The sequence below is a fragment of the Neomonachus schauinslandi genome, chromosome 13, assembly GCF_002201575.2.
Source record: "Neomonachus schauinslandi chromosome 13, ASM220157v2, whole genome shotgun sequence".
Taxonomy (NCBI): Eukaryota; Metazoa; Chordata; class Mammalia; order Carnivora; family Phocidae; genus Neomonachus; species Neomonachus schauinslandi.
In genome coordinates, this window is record NC_058415.1 from 43825416 (window position 1) to 43838708 (window position 13293).

Consider the following 13293-nt stretch of genomic DNA (forward strand, 5'->3'; position numbering starts at 1 on the left):
ATGCTATACTATACTACACTACACTGTACTATACTATACTATACTACTCTGCTACACTATGCTATACTATACTACACTATATTATACTATCCTATACTGTTCTATAGTGAACGGTGTGGTATGGTAGGGTCCATATAAAATTTGCTCGATGGAAGAACGGAGAGTGCAAACACTTGGGTTTTGTCCATGTCTACATAGAAGAAGGCCAACAGGACCAGCTGGTATTACAGTAATGACATCACTACAGAGTTGTGTTCTCAGCAACTACAAGCAAACATCATAGCACCTATTTACTTAGGTGCATGTATTTCTTCACCCAGTTCCATCTCTGTATTAATTATTTGTGCCTGTCGCTTTTCTACCTCCTGTGTGTGTGTGTGTGTGTGTGTCTGTGGTAAAATATACATATTATGAAATTTAGTGCTTTAACCATTCTTAGGTTTACAGTTCAAGTTCACTGGTATTAAGTACATACACGTTGCTCTATAGTGGTTGCCACCATCCATCCCCCCAATGCTTTTATGTTCTCCAACTGAAACTCTATACCCATTAAACAGTTACTCCCCATCCCCCCTCTCAGCCCCTGGTAACTATCTTTCCACTTTCTGTCTCTATGAATTTGACTACTCTGGGTACCTCATATAACAGGAATTATATAATATTTGTAATATTGGTCTTTTATTTCACTTACAGAAAATCTTCAGGGTTCATCCCTGTTATATCATGTATCAGATTTTCCTTCCTTTTTATAGCTAGAATAATATCCCGTGGTATGAACTGTTTAAAAAGATAAACTGAGGCATTTAAAAATATTGAGTTTATTTGGGCATTGATCAGTTAGAATCAGACAGCATCACATTGGACATGAATGGGAACACTCACCCACAGGAGCCAGGGGAGAGACTTATTTAAAGAAAGTGCAGAAACAAAGAAAGGAAATTATTTGATTGGCTAAAACTTAAAGCCTAGTTGCCTGTTAGTGATTGATTATCCTTACTGTGTTGATTTTGTAACCTTGAGGCATGTATAGGCTTAGATTTGGGTTTGCTTATGTAGGCTGCCATGGATTTAGAGCCACCTCAGTCTAATGGCCTCCTTGTTTAATTAATTTAACAGTATATACCACATTTTGTTTATCCATTCATCTGCTGATGGGCACTTGGATGGGAATGATGGTGCTACAAACATGGACCTACAAATATCTGTTCAAGTCCTAGCTTTCAGGTCTTTTAGATGTATATCCAGACCTGGAAGTGCTGGATCACGTGGTAATTCTATATTCCATTTATTGGGGAATATCCATACTGCTTTCCACAGCAGCTGTACCATTGTTCATTCTCACCAGCTCTGCCTACTCCTCGTTTACCCATACTTCTAGCTTATAAAGCTTTCTAAAGCATAGCTGTGACTTTTCAGCTGTTTACCCTCCAACAGCTAGGACAATACCCATAAAGGGTGCTGAGTAAAGGACTTGCTCATTGTGATGGAGATCATGGCCCTGAAATTTCTTCAGCTTCTCAGAGGCAATTTACAAAAGTCTGGGCATGGAATTCCTGGAGCCTGTATTCTTCCCTACCTTTTCTCCCTCTGCTGCTTACAAGCTCTGAGAATAACCATGAAAATAGTGAGATGCTGTCTGCAGGAAAGAAAGAAAAATATAGCTGTGCCTCTTTGCATACCAATGAGGTACTTCAGAGAGCTGCAGCCTGCTATGTATGCGGGTGTTGATTTATGATAGCATGTACACATTTGGCAGGCTGAATCCACGTCTGCAGTTTAAATGACCACTTAAAAATGGAGCCTTTTTCTTAAGATCTAATGAGACCCAATGGCTAGCACTGTAGTTGAGAAAGCAGTGATGTCTAAAAGAAAGTTCTAATCCCATTGCAAAAGAAGTGGGACTCGTGGAACTATCAGGTAAGCACTTGGTCCCGGAATGTAACCTTGACTGTATATACACTTTAAAGCAATGCATGATTCTATTCTGCCCTCACTTTAGGAAATTCTTACAGAAATAGGGTAGACAGCTTTTGGTTCAGGCCCAGAAACAGAACTGCTCCTTCAGAAGCACAAGCAGGATGCCAACTTCCCACCTAACTAACGCTTCCCATGGTCCTCATTTTGTCCTTGCGGTTCCCCGTGACAGGAATCTTGAACATTTCTGGAGCTAAAGCTGCCAATGCTCCCACTTTTTGGAATTCTGTGAGGTTCTCCAATAAAAACTAATATGAAAACACTCTGTTCACATGCTTTCCAAATGTTTTTATTTTGCCTTTAACAGAGAGGGTCAGGGCTGTGTGTAAAGGTGCTTTGATGAGAACGAATCCTTCTTGCCTCGCGTTGGCCTCTGACCCCGGGCCCAGTGGGGGAAGCAGAGGCAGGTACCATTTGTGTGAACTGGGTGTTCAAGCCAGGGTGCTACAGAATTGGCAGTGTGTCATCCCAGGTTTTCTTCTTCCTGACACTGCGTGGTCCAATTGCAAAGTTCACGTGGAGGTCATGCTCACTGGCCACTGGCAGGGCTTGGGAGGTCTCTGCTGGGTTAGGCCGCCCAGATGTGAGCTGTGTTTGGGCTGAGTTCAGTTTCTTTCCGTTCTCTCCCACCTCCCTCCTCCCTCCTCCCTTCCCCTTTGTCTTGCCAACTGCTACTGGAGATGTTTTTCCCTCTGTTTAAGGTAATAGCCGACTTAGTGCCAAAGCCAAGCTATAGGCAAGCATTGAAAATAAATTTGCAGGGGGTTTATTTTCATACTAGTGGAAAAAATCTTGGAATCTTTTTTGGAGGTTTTTGTCTCCCTAGAGGCTGCCCTTCAGAAGCATCTTCCCCTCTTGAATACCCTAAGCTGGGGCTAAGAAACAAACAGTGAACATTGATGCGTGGTAGGCTAGGTTTTGAAGCAGAGTGGTGCAAACTTTCACTGAACAACTGTGTCTTAAAACAGTGTGCCCTCGTAGAAGCAGCTGCTACAGATGTGTGGTGCTTCCCTGCACTCTGAATATACACACTGTTGACTTAAAAGTCCTCTGGTGGATCAGGTGACCCAGTGTAAGAGGAATGATGTTTCGGAAAGAGGTTGGAACACCAAGTCTGCCATTTTCTAGACAGGAAAAGGAAGGGAAGGATGAAAGAAGTTGCCCAGGCTTGTCATCTGTGCAGTTAGTTCGTGTGAGGTTTCATGAACTCAGCAAAACACCTGACACTACCTGGCCCACAGTAGGCACTTCCCGAGAATCGTGATTCTTTCCCCCTTCGCTGGTTATTTGTTGTTGTCTCCTCTTGACATCAGATTTAAGTGAGAAGTGTCCTTTGGCACAGTCTACAATTTCTTAGTATAATTTCCCACTCTTCAAGAGTAATTGTGGCTGACAGGATGTATTTTCTACCTTCCTGTCCACTCCCATGCAACTGCCATTCACTAGCCACAAAAACAGGAGGCTTCACGGACCTCAGCTGGGAAGACCGCACCTTGATGAGGCAAGCAACAAAGGAAATCCATGTGTCCTTGGTCTTGACACCTTCATTAGAAGGAATTTAAAAAATCGAGGTTACAAATCACCTGAGAACTCAATGCCCGCATGTTCTCGGCAGCACCATGCTCATAAAAATTATCATGCTGATACTAACAAATGTGTTCATCTACTCTTTGATAAATATCTTAGTGATTCCTTGCTATATGCCTGCACCTACAGAAAAATAGTTTAATAAAAGTGGAATTTTAATGTAGAAAATGGCATGAGGTCAAAACCATGCAAAGAATCCATTTGACATGACAGCACTTGAAAACCTTAAAATCAGTGGTTAAATCATGTTTTTCTAGCAAATGTGGTATTTGGTAGATCCAGCCTTGCAGAATTTGGGGACTTTTCCATTTTAGATTCACATGGATGTATTGATAAGGACACACTGCATATTTTAAAAATATAAACCAATTGTCCAAAATTTATATGACTTATACATAATACATGCAGAAGAAATGTTACTTGGTTTAGTATAGCCAAATTATGATTGTTGCATGAGCCATGAAAAGTTCTGTTCTTCTTTACCCACGGGGGACCAGGCAGTAATAAGGTGAGGGCACTGAACAGGTAATTGGGTATCTTTACAGAAGTTAGAAGATAGCACATAGGTAAGCTTTCTATGCTCTTTTTTTCAGGCAATTTTAGAAAACTGACTAAAAACCAATTATAACTTTCACAGAAACTTGGATTTTAAAAGATTTCTAAATTTAAATGTGAATTTAAGTTTCTTGAATTAGACGTATGCTGAGTGTTGAATTCTGTCAGATTTGAAATTTATAGTTTCAGCTGATTTTAAACTAAGACTATTATAGGAAAGAATAAGAGTTCATTTTTGTGAATGCCAGTGGGTGGCTAGTGGAATTTTCTTAATCTTTCTCAATGGGAAAAATGTATGCAGTCATTTCTTTTTATCTCGGAGCCTTTGAGTGAATTTGTTTTTGTCTAAAATGAAAGAAGGGGCAGTTTGTTTTTGCCACAGTCAGTACTGTAATGACTCAGCAAAGTACAACTGGTTATCATGGACTCACAAGCCTTGATAGAGTTTGAAAGGGTAGCCAAGCACTTAACCATCAGTCTTCTTCCCACCCAATCCAGTCACCACATCCAGCAGCTAACCTTCCATTAGACTCAGGAAATCTGGGGCCCGTTAAAAATCAGCAAGTCCGTGCTTCTCTTAGGACTTTATGACTGCTATTTTATTGGTTTATTGCTAATTCTGATTAAGAAACACTTTAAATTCCCAGTTTCAAGCAGGCTACTTTTCCTTTAAAAAAAAAAGTTAACTGATTTGTTTTGGCTTGCACATTCATATTCAAGGTTTGTTCCCCATTAAAAGTAGATTTTGAATATTTCTTATACCAATTGAATTTGCTGAGTACTCACTTTCTTTCATTACTTTCAGCTGTCATATTAACACATTCATATGGGTGCAGACTCCCATGGAGCAAACAGGACCCCAAACTCTCTACCCCCTGAAAATACATTTTTCCCCAGACTTCAGGTTTTAGAAGACTGAACTTGAGAAATCTCTTTTGTGTTGACAAATACATTTAGTGATTGTACCTCCCTTATCCATATTTGAAAGTGGCCCTGAATTAACCAGTTAGTGGTCTAGAAGTGGAGAGCTAAGGAAGGATATTTTAAGAATCCTAAGCATTCTCCTCTCATTTGAGTGGGCTGCAGAGGACACGACTTGCTACTCCATAACAATTCCAGAGGGGCTTTTTACATTTCTAACAGAATCCTTAAGAAGTCCCAGTTCTCATTCCCCAAGCTCACTGCTATTTCATTGACTACTTTCACAAGGTAGAGGGAAGTTAAAAAAGAAATAAATAAAATTCAGTGAAGCTCCATCTGGTCTGCCTTCTAAAGGAGAGTCTATTTCTTCCGCAGGATTGGGGTCGTGATCTTACTTTATATTTGTTGTTGTCAAATCCAGAGGAACTAAAATGGACCAGAGCTTTTACAAACTTGACTCTGTACCTAGAGAGAGCTGTGGGACAACCAGGCTACACATGCTCAGATCACAAAGTCACCCTTTCCAACTCTGGACACATTTTCACATATAGGAGCAAATACCTCCCGTTTGCACAATGACCACATGCCCCCAAAGGAAATCAGCACACGTGGCCCAATAACTACGGGGACTATAAAATAGAAGATTTGAGAATAGAACTGTCCCAGAAATTCCAGGGTAGTGACGTGGTAGGCCCTGTAGTAGATCTTTCTATGTGAGCCATCATGTGAAATCTTTACAAGTATATAAAGTAGATCTGATTATTCTCTTATAAGTCATGAGAGAACTGAATATCCTACTGAAGGTGTGCAATATACTCAAGCAAAAGTAATAAATCATCACATCCAGGTTGAGTCGTTCATTCCCCCTGTGATATCATGCTGCCTCTCTCATGGCTTAGGGCTACACAACATGTAGAAGAAGTAAGGACGTTCCAGGGTAAGAAATGGCCAGAGATAAAAGGCTGAGATGAGGCACTACGGTCCTGTTGGTCTCCAGTGTAAAATTTCTAGAGGAGAAAACAACTGTAAGCTTCGTGGCAGAACTGAGCATCATGTCATAGCTCTCTTGTTCCATTGAGAGTAAAACATTCATTTTTTTTTTCCTTCAGTAAAAGAAGTTTATTATCCCATCCAAATACTTTGTGGTATGACTTGTTCCTCTGGGAATAAGCTTAGATTCACAACCTTTAGTTTCTCAAGCTGATCTGAAAATTTTCTGCCTTGTACAAGTATTACAGTCATATGGGACAGAAGTTTAGAGGTAGTTAACAGATGATGTTTTTATATAAACTCTGTTTTGATCAATTTTATCAGGCTTTCCTCTAGGACAGAAATGGCAATGAAGAACCCAGGAAAAGGAAAGGAAATAAATATATCAATTGAGGACATTTTTGACTGACTTTGAATCAGAATACTAATAGCACCATCCAGAAGCTTCAAATTAGTATAATGTAATATATTTTGGGAAGTAACCAGGAATTGATTTGAGAACCAAGGAATGGTGGAGGCCCTTCTGGCTGGGGATCTGAGATGCTTGGAAAGTTACAATGGAAGAGAAAATATTTGGGGAGGGGCACCTGGGTGGCTCAGGTGGTTAAGTGTCTGCCTTTGGCTCAGGTCATGATCTCAGGGTCCTGGGCTCGAGCCCCGCATCAGGCTCCCTGCTCAGCGGGAGGCCTGCTTCTCCCTCTCCCTCTACTACCCCCCCCTGCTTGTACTCTCTCACTCTGTCGAATAAATAAATAAAATCTTTAAAAAAAAAAAAAAAAGAAAATATTTGGGGAGAAAAATAAGTCTCTCTTTACCTTTCCCTTCTCTTCACCTCTATTCTTAACACACACATACAAACAGCATACTACTGCTTTGGGAATATTGACTTCAGATAACATATCCAAACATGTAAATGAGAGCTTTATTGTATGCAGAATTTTGTTGAATTATGGCCACATCTGAAATTTTGAACACTTTAGACGTAAAATTTCACAGAATTTCCCAGAGATGTGTATGAGTGAATTCTAACCATCTAGCAGAATGGTTACTTTGTGGTGACCTACCTCACAGACACATTCCAGTAAGATCCACATTTGTACCAGGGCAGAAGACCAGCTGCTATCTTTTCTTCTCGACAAAGGACTCTTGTGTTTGAACAAAAACTATGTATTGTATGCCCAGCAGCAGAAGGGAGTCTGAGCAGTGATGTCAAATATACCATGATGTCACCACAATTCACAAAGAATTACAGTTAATGCCATGTGAAGTGAGGCCAAATTCAACACTTTCCCTCTTGGGTACTTCACAGTCTAAGAGACAGAAGCAAGGCCGGAGGTCATGCCTTTGTATAATTTTGTTTCACATTCTCCAGACACCCTAATTTTGGAAGCAGGGGAGGGAAGAAGACAGCCTGTTAAAGAAAAGTCCACTGACCATGTGCCGAGAATGAATTCTAGTATCTGTACATGCAAATGTCTATACTAGGATAATTCTTAGAATTTCTGCTGAAGACTACTAGACAAATAAATTTAACTAAAAATGGTATGCAAAGAAAAAAAAGTCCAGATGTTTTTAGGAATAAATTTACACAAGCATTTGGCCCAGACCCTGAAATAAATAAGAAAGGAGCAAAACAAATGAGATCGGGAGCACCTAAGAAATTTAATAAATGTTGGAAATAAGATTTAGCCATTCTCTTTTTCCCTTTCAGGGTGTGTTTATCCAGCCATTGAGTAGATTAAATTCTTGATCTCAAGAAAGGCAGTGCTGGAAAACTCTTAAAAATATTTGCAATCTAATAAATGCACCGCTCTTTCTATTAGCTGTCTCGAACCCCTAACGTGGACATACCTTTTTCTTCTATTAATAATGTGAAGAGATAAACACCACAGAACCAGTGGCAATTGCCCAATATCTCTAGAACTGCAGGATAAGCAAGCTAATAAGGAGCACAGGAGAATACCTCTAGCTCAAATAGTAAAAAAAATAGAAATAGGACCCTTAAAAAACAGCACTTGGTTACATTTCATTGCAATGGGTCCTCCTTTAGATTTTAACCACAGAGGTGGTTGAACTCCCTACTCTTTGATGAGGGTGAGGATGAGTAGGTTGGAGGTGGAGAAGGCCTATGGTTCTGATCCAGCCAAATGACCAGCCAAAGGGCTAGAGCTCACTATGAGTAATAGGAAGAGTCAGGCCTCGGACTGTCCAAGGTAGAGTGTCTTAGGAAGAGCCAAAAAAAATCAGGTGCTCAGGAGATCAAGTACGAAGTGAGCTTCCAGGTCATAGTTGGTGTCACAGCTAGGATGTGGAGCCTAGAGCACTGTGCCTAGTGGAAAAGAGGTAAGAGGGAGACTCATTCGAAAATAATAAACATTTATACCCCAAGGCAATTTTGAAGTAGTGGATAAAGGACTAGAGACATAGCAGGCAAAGTGACAAGTAGAAATTAAAGTGGAGATTATAGTGCTATAAAATGATGTAGCCATAGAGATTTTTTTTTTTTTTTTAAACGGAGAGCTCTTTTTTGGTCTTTGGAACTAGTAGCAGAGAGTTTAAGTGGTAGAAGCTGTTGTTATGTTCTAGGGTGGGATAAGGAGGAAAATTTTTTGAAACCATAATATATCCCTCTTCCCTATGGCCTTGTGTATATACAGAATTCATTCATTCATTCATTCATTCATTCAACAAATTTTTATTAGTTGTTTGTTATATTGTTGGACACTAGGAACTTGTGGTGTTATATTCTAGTAGGAAATAGAAAATAAACAATAAGCTTAATAATAAATTATAAAAAAAGTGCCATAGAATTAAAAAAAAAATAGAATAGCATAGAACTTGGGTCTGGGATGCCACTTTTTTTTTTTTAAATTTATTTGACACAGAGAGACGCAGCAAGAGAGGGAACACAAGCAGGGGGAGTGGGAGAGGGAGAAGCAGGTTTCCCGCCGAGCAGGGAGCCCGATGCGGGGCTCGATCCCAGGACCCTGGGATCATGACCTGAGCTGAAGGCAGACGTTTAACGACTGAGCCACCCAGGCGCCCCTGGGATGCCACTTTAAATGGTCTGGTCAAACTAGGGCTTCTTGAAAAGATGAACGTTTCCAGCAAAGGCTTAAAGGAGGCTTGAGAGGTGTCTACAGAAGAATGTTCCAGTCAGAGGCAATAACCAGTGCTGCCCTAAGACAAGAAAGTGCTTGCTATGTTTGCAGAACCGCAAGGAGAGTTAGCCAGAGGGAGAGGAAGTCACAGAGGTAACTCAGGTGATAAAGGAGCTTGTGGGCCATTGTAAGGACTGGTGAATCCAAGAGGAAATTGGGTCGTCCTATCAGTGATTGGTAAACCCAGAGGAGAAACTACCATGTATTGGGATGATCCCTTTGGAAACTCTTTGCCTGGAAGAAAGGGAATTAATACCTTCACATATTTTTTTTCACATTGTGGTGTTTTAGAGCATAGGAGAGCTACACCATTCCATTTGGCCTAATAGCCTGTGGGTATTTACCAGTATTTCCCTGTGGCATGTGTGTGGCTGTTGAAAAAAAAGCAACTAATTTTTTTAAACCAATTCAATTGCTCCCTCAAAAAAAGAAATCATGCCCATTGGAAATATATTTTCAAACCTACTGAATGCAAAGATCCCACTTTTTTCTTGATGCTCGATCTTAGTACTTAGATCTGTAGGCTGATGTTGCTTTCGGCAACAAGCTGTGGCTGACAGAAACATGTTCATTCTCATTCTTCCTGTCTCTTCATTGCCCTTCTAACCCCCAAGAGGAACACAATACATCATGGAATAGAGGAATCACTCCTTGATGACATAGTGCTACTCAGCTTGGATTTCAACTCTGGCAACACCAATTCACAAAAATGTGATCTTGGACAAGTTGTTGAACCTTTCTGAGTCTCCATTTTATTTTTGTAAAAAAAAAAAAATTGTCTATTTTGTAAAATAGTTAACCAGGGATATTATGAGGATAATATCAGGGATATTAGGAGAATTAAATGATAACTAGATTTATTGTGATCATTTTGCAATATATGTAAATATTGAATCATTACATTTTGTACCTGAAACTAATGTTATATATCAATTATATCTCAATTAAAAAAAAAGAATTAAGTGAGAAGATATATATAGCAAGTGTTCAGCAAACACTAGTTTACTCTCTCTTCTCTAGGTGGCTTTCCCTTCTTTCTCTACCTCCATATCCCTATGACCTTCAGTCTTAGAGATCTTACTCCTCTTTTGTTCTCACCTATTTTGAGGAAATTATCTGATTAAACCCATTCACCCTAGATTGGGACCATGCCTACTACTTATGTGTATTCCCTACAGCACCATAAGAACCAGCATAATGCCTTATGCTTAGTTGGTTCGGTTTAATTTAAGTATAATCAACAACTTCATGTGTTACTCCTCCCAAGGGTATTTGAACAACAAACAAAGGACTAAACCAGTGGTTCCCAACTTTGTAACACAAAGGTGTTCTTTATTATTTTTTTCCTATGGGCCTTGTGTTTTGGAAGTTTCCATCTACTCAAAACACTGCATGTATTAAGTAATAATTTGTTTCCCCATTTTATGACTTAAAGACCTGAGTATAAGTAAAAAATAAAGGCAATAAAAATCAGGATTCAGCTTATTTGTATAATGAGATGGTTGGGGTTTGGGGTACCTTATATGGTTTTATAGAGGTAAATATATTTCCATTAGGCTTTGAAAATACTAAACATAGCTCATGGACTACTATTAGCACCTTTGTGAATGGCCAGGGATTTTGTTTTCTCATATTGGAGAGGTGTTAAGCACGACTATTGAAGGGGGTTGTACCTTCCCATTTGCTTCCTGTGTGTGTTCCCAAGTCACATGGGACAGATGAAGCTACCTATTCATCCCCGTGCATAAGTCCTGCCCTGGTAGCTGTGATCTTCATAAGAATAATCAACCTTGTTATCACCATTCACCATTGCCATAATAAATATTATTTAGTGTGTCTTATCTTGGTTCACAGACATCCTACTGTAACCTATAGTCCAAAATCTCAAGTTGGAGTTTTGATTTTGTTAGTTTCCATCTGTGTTACCTTGGGGGATGTTGTTTATTTTCTTTGAATTTCAGTGTTATAATTTGTACTTGAAATCATTCAAATCTTAAGAAAACATTCATTTTTTTCCAAGCCAAACAGTATCCAGCTTTACTAAAGATACTTTTCATAAACAATCATGGTATTTCAGGCAGGACATGGGCAGTCATTAACAGCATACAAGAATTTTCACACTCCCTTCTTCAATGGACTACCAAAGTCAGAAAGCCACTATAAAACCCAATGAAGTCTTCATTGGAAGCTCTTAACAGGGAAAGTTTAGAGTGAGGGTTGACATTTCACATGTAGCATATTGTTTAACAACTTCTTTTTTTTTTTTTTTAAGATTTTATTTATTTGACAGAGAGAGACACAGCGAGAGAGGGAACACGAGCAGGGGGAGTGGGAGAGGGAGAAGCAGGCTTCCCGCCGAGCAGGGAGCCTGATGCGGGGCTCGATCCCAGGACCCTGGGATCATGACCTGAGCCGAAGGCAGACGCTTAATGACTGAGCCACCCAGGTGCCCCTGTTTAACAACTTCTCATAAGCTGACCCTGAAATGAAATTAAAATGGCAGAATTATCAACCTGAATTATTAAGCTAAAAAAGAAATTCTTTGGGGGATGCTGTCTCCATGGAGACACTGTAAAGTCCAGATCGCCTGACATACCGGGAACCATTTCTTGGCGTCAGTTTCCAATAGGTCTCTGGGTTTAAGGGGGTCAAGGCTATGGTAAAGGCAGAGAGGGAGAAGAAGACAAAAAAAAAAAAAAAAGAATTTTAGTTTTTCCACACCAAGAGGCATCTGTGCCAAGGTGACTAAGTGTGTCAACATCAAGGAATCCCTCCTCCTCCTGGGAACCAAGAGGAAGTTGCTCAAAACTAAAAGGGAAAGGTATTTAAAAGGTATGATAAAAATTATATTTCAAACTGTATAGTCACCAGGAGTACCCAGTTATCCAAAATGTACACACTTCACTTGGCATCTCCAGCCCCTTCGCCTTCTGTGCCTGGTCCCATTTGGCATCTCCATTTTCCGCAGTTATTCCCATCCTTGCCAGCATCAGCTTTCCCCCTTTTCCCTTTGGGTACCTTCTCTTCCTTCTCTGCAGGGGCCTTTTTAGGCTTGGGCTCTGGCTTTGGAGGAGCAGGGTTAGCAGATAAGCTTGCAGATCTTCTCTGTGTCTCATCCTTCACCTTGGCTTGATCTCCTTTAGCATCCATCCCCTTCAGCCTTTCTCTTGGGCATGGTGGCCATGGCAGCAGGATATAGGCCCTGGATGTGGAGATGCAGCCGCACGCGGGCTCTTGTCAATCCAGGGGTCATTCTCACCTCTTCTTCACACTGCTCAAAGATGCTATTTTTTTTTAATTTTTTTATTCTTATGTTAATCCCCATACATTACATCATTAGTTTTAGATGTAGTGTTCCATGATTCATTGTTTGTGCATAACACCCAGTGCTCCATGCAGAATGTGCCCTCCTCAATACCCATCACCAGGCTAACCCATCCTCCCACCTCCCTCCCCTCTAGAACTCTCAGTTTGTTTTTCAGAGTCCATCGTCTCTCATGGTTCGTCTACTCAAAGATGCTATTTTTAAGAGAGATATTTGTGGTGAATCATCCAAAAGATGGTCAACCAGCTCACTTCTCTGACTCTGGAATAGTAAATTGGTGTAGTCTCCTCCAAAGACAGCCATAGTCTATTGAATTTGGCTTCTAGAATACACTGTCATAGAAGATGTGGAACCACATAAAATCTCAGTGGCAAAGAATGCTCCAGTTGATTAGTAATGTCTGTCGTGGGTCCTGGCAGGACAAATAGATGCACATGTGCACATTTTTGCCAACCTTGCCCTAAGTGTTATAAAGTCTGTTCATAGATTAAGTCTGACCATCACAATGCTCTGTACCTGGATAATTTGTTTTGGCTCCCTAAAATTTGCTTTTACCAAATGTTCCCTGACTATTAGGGTTCATCAGAGATTACTGAAAAGCCAGTTCTTTGAAACGTCTTGTATTTATTTGCTGAGTTGTTATTGGGACACTGTTACATGGCATTGTCTTTCAGAAAACTCACAGCAGGTGTATATCTAGGATTTCAGTACTTTGAGTAATTATGATTCTCCTGAGCCAGTTTGTCATTCATTCATTACATAAATATTTATTGAGTGTCT

The 13293-nt window shown here is 40.1% G+C and overlaps 1 protein-coding gene and 1 pseudogene across 1 annotated transcript in view; one reads left to right on the forward strand and one right to left on the reverse strand.

The window, feature by feature from the left end:
• ADAMTSL1 (ADAMTS like 1) overlaps positions 1-13293 on the forward strand; it is a 376366-nt gene that overhangs the window by 100426 nt on the left and 262647 nt on the right.
• LOC110573837 lies at positions 12090-12363 on the reverse strand (annotated as a pseudogene).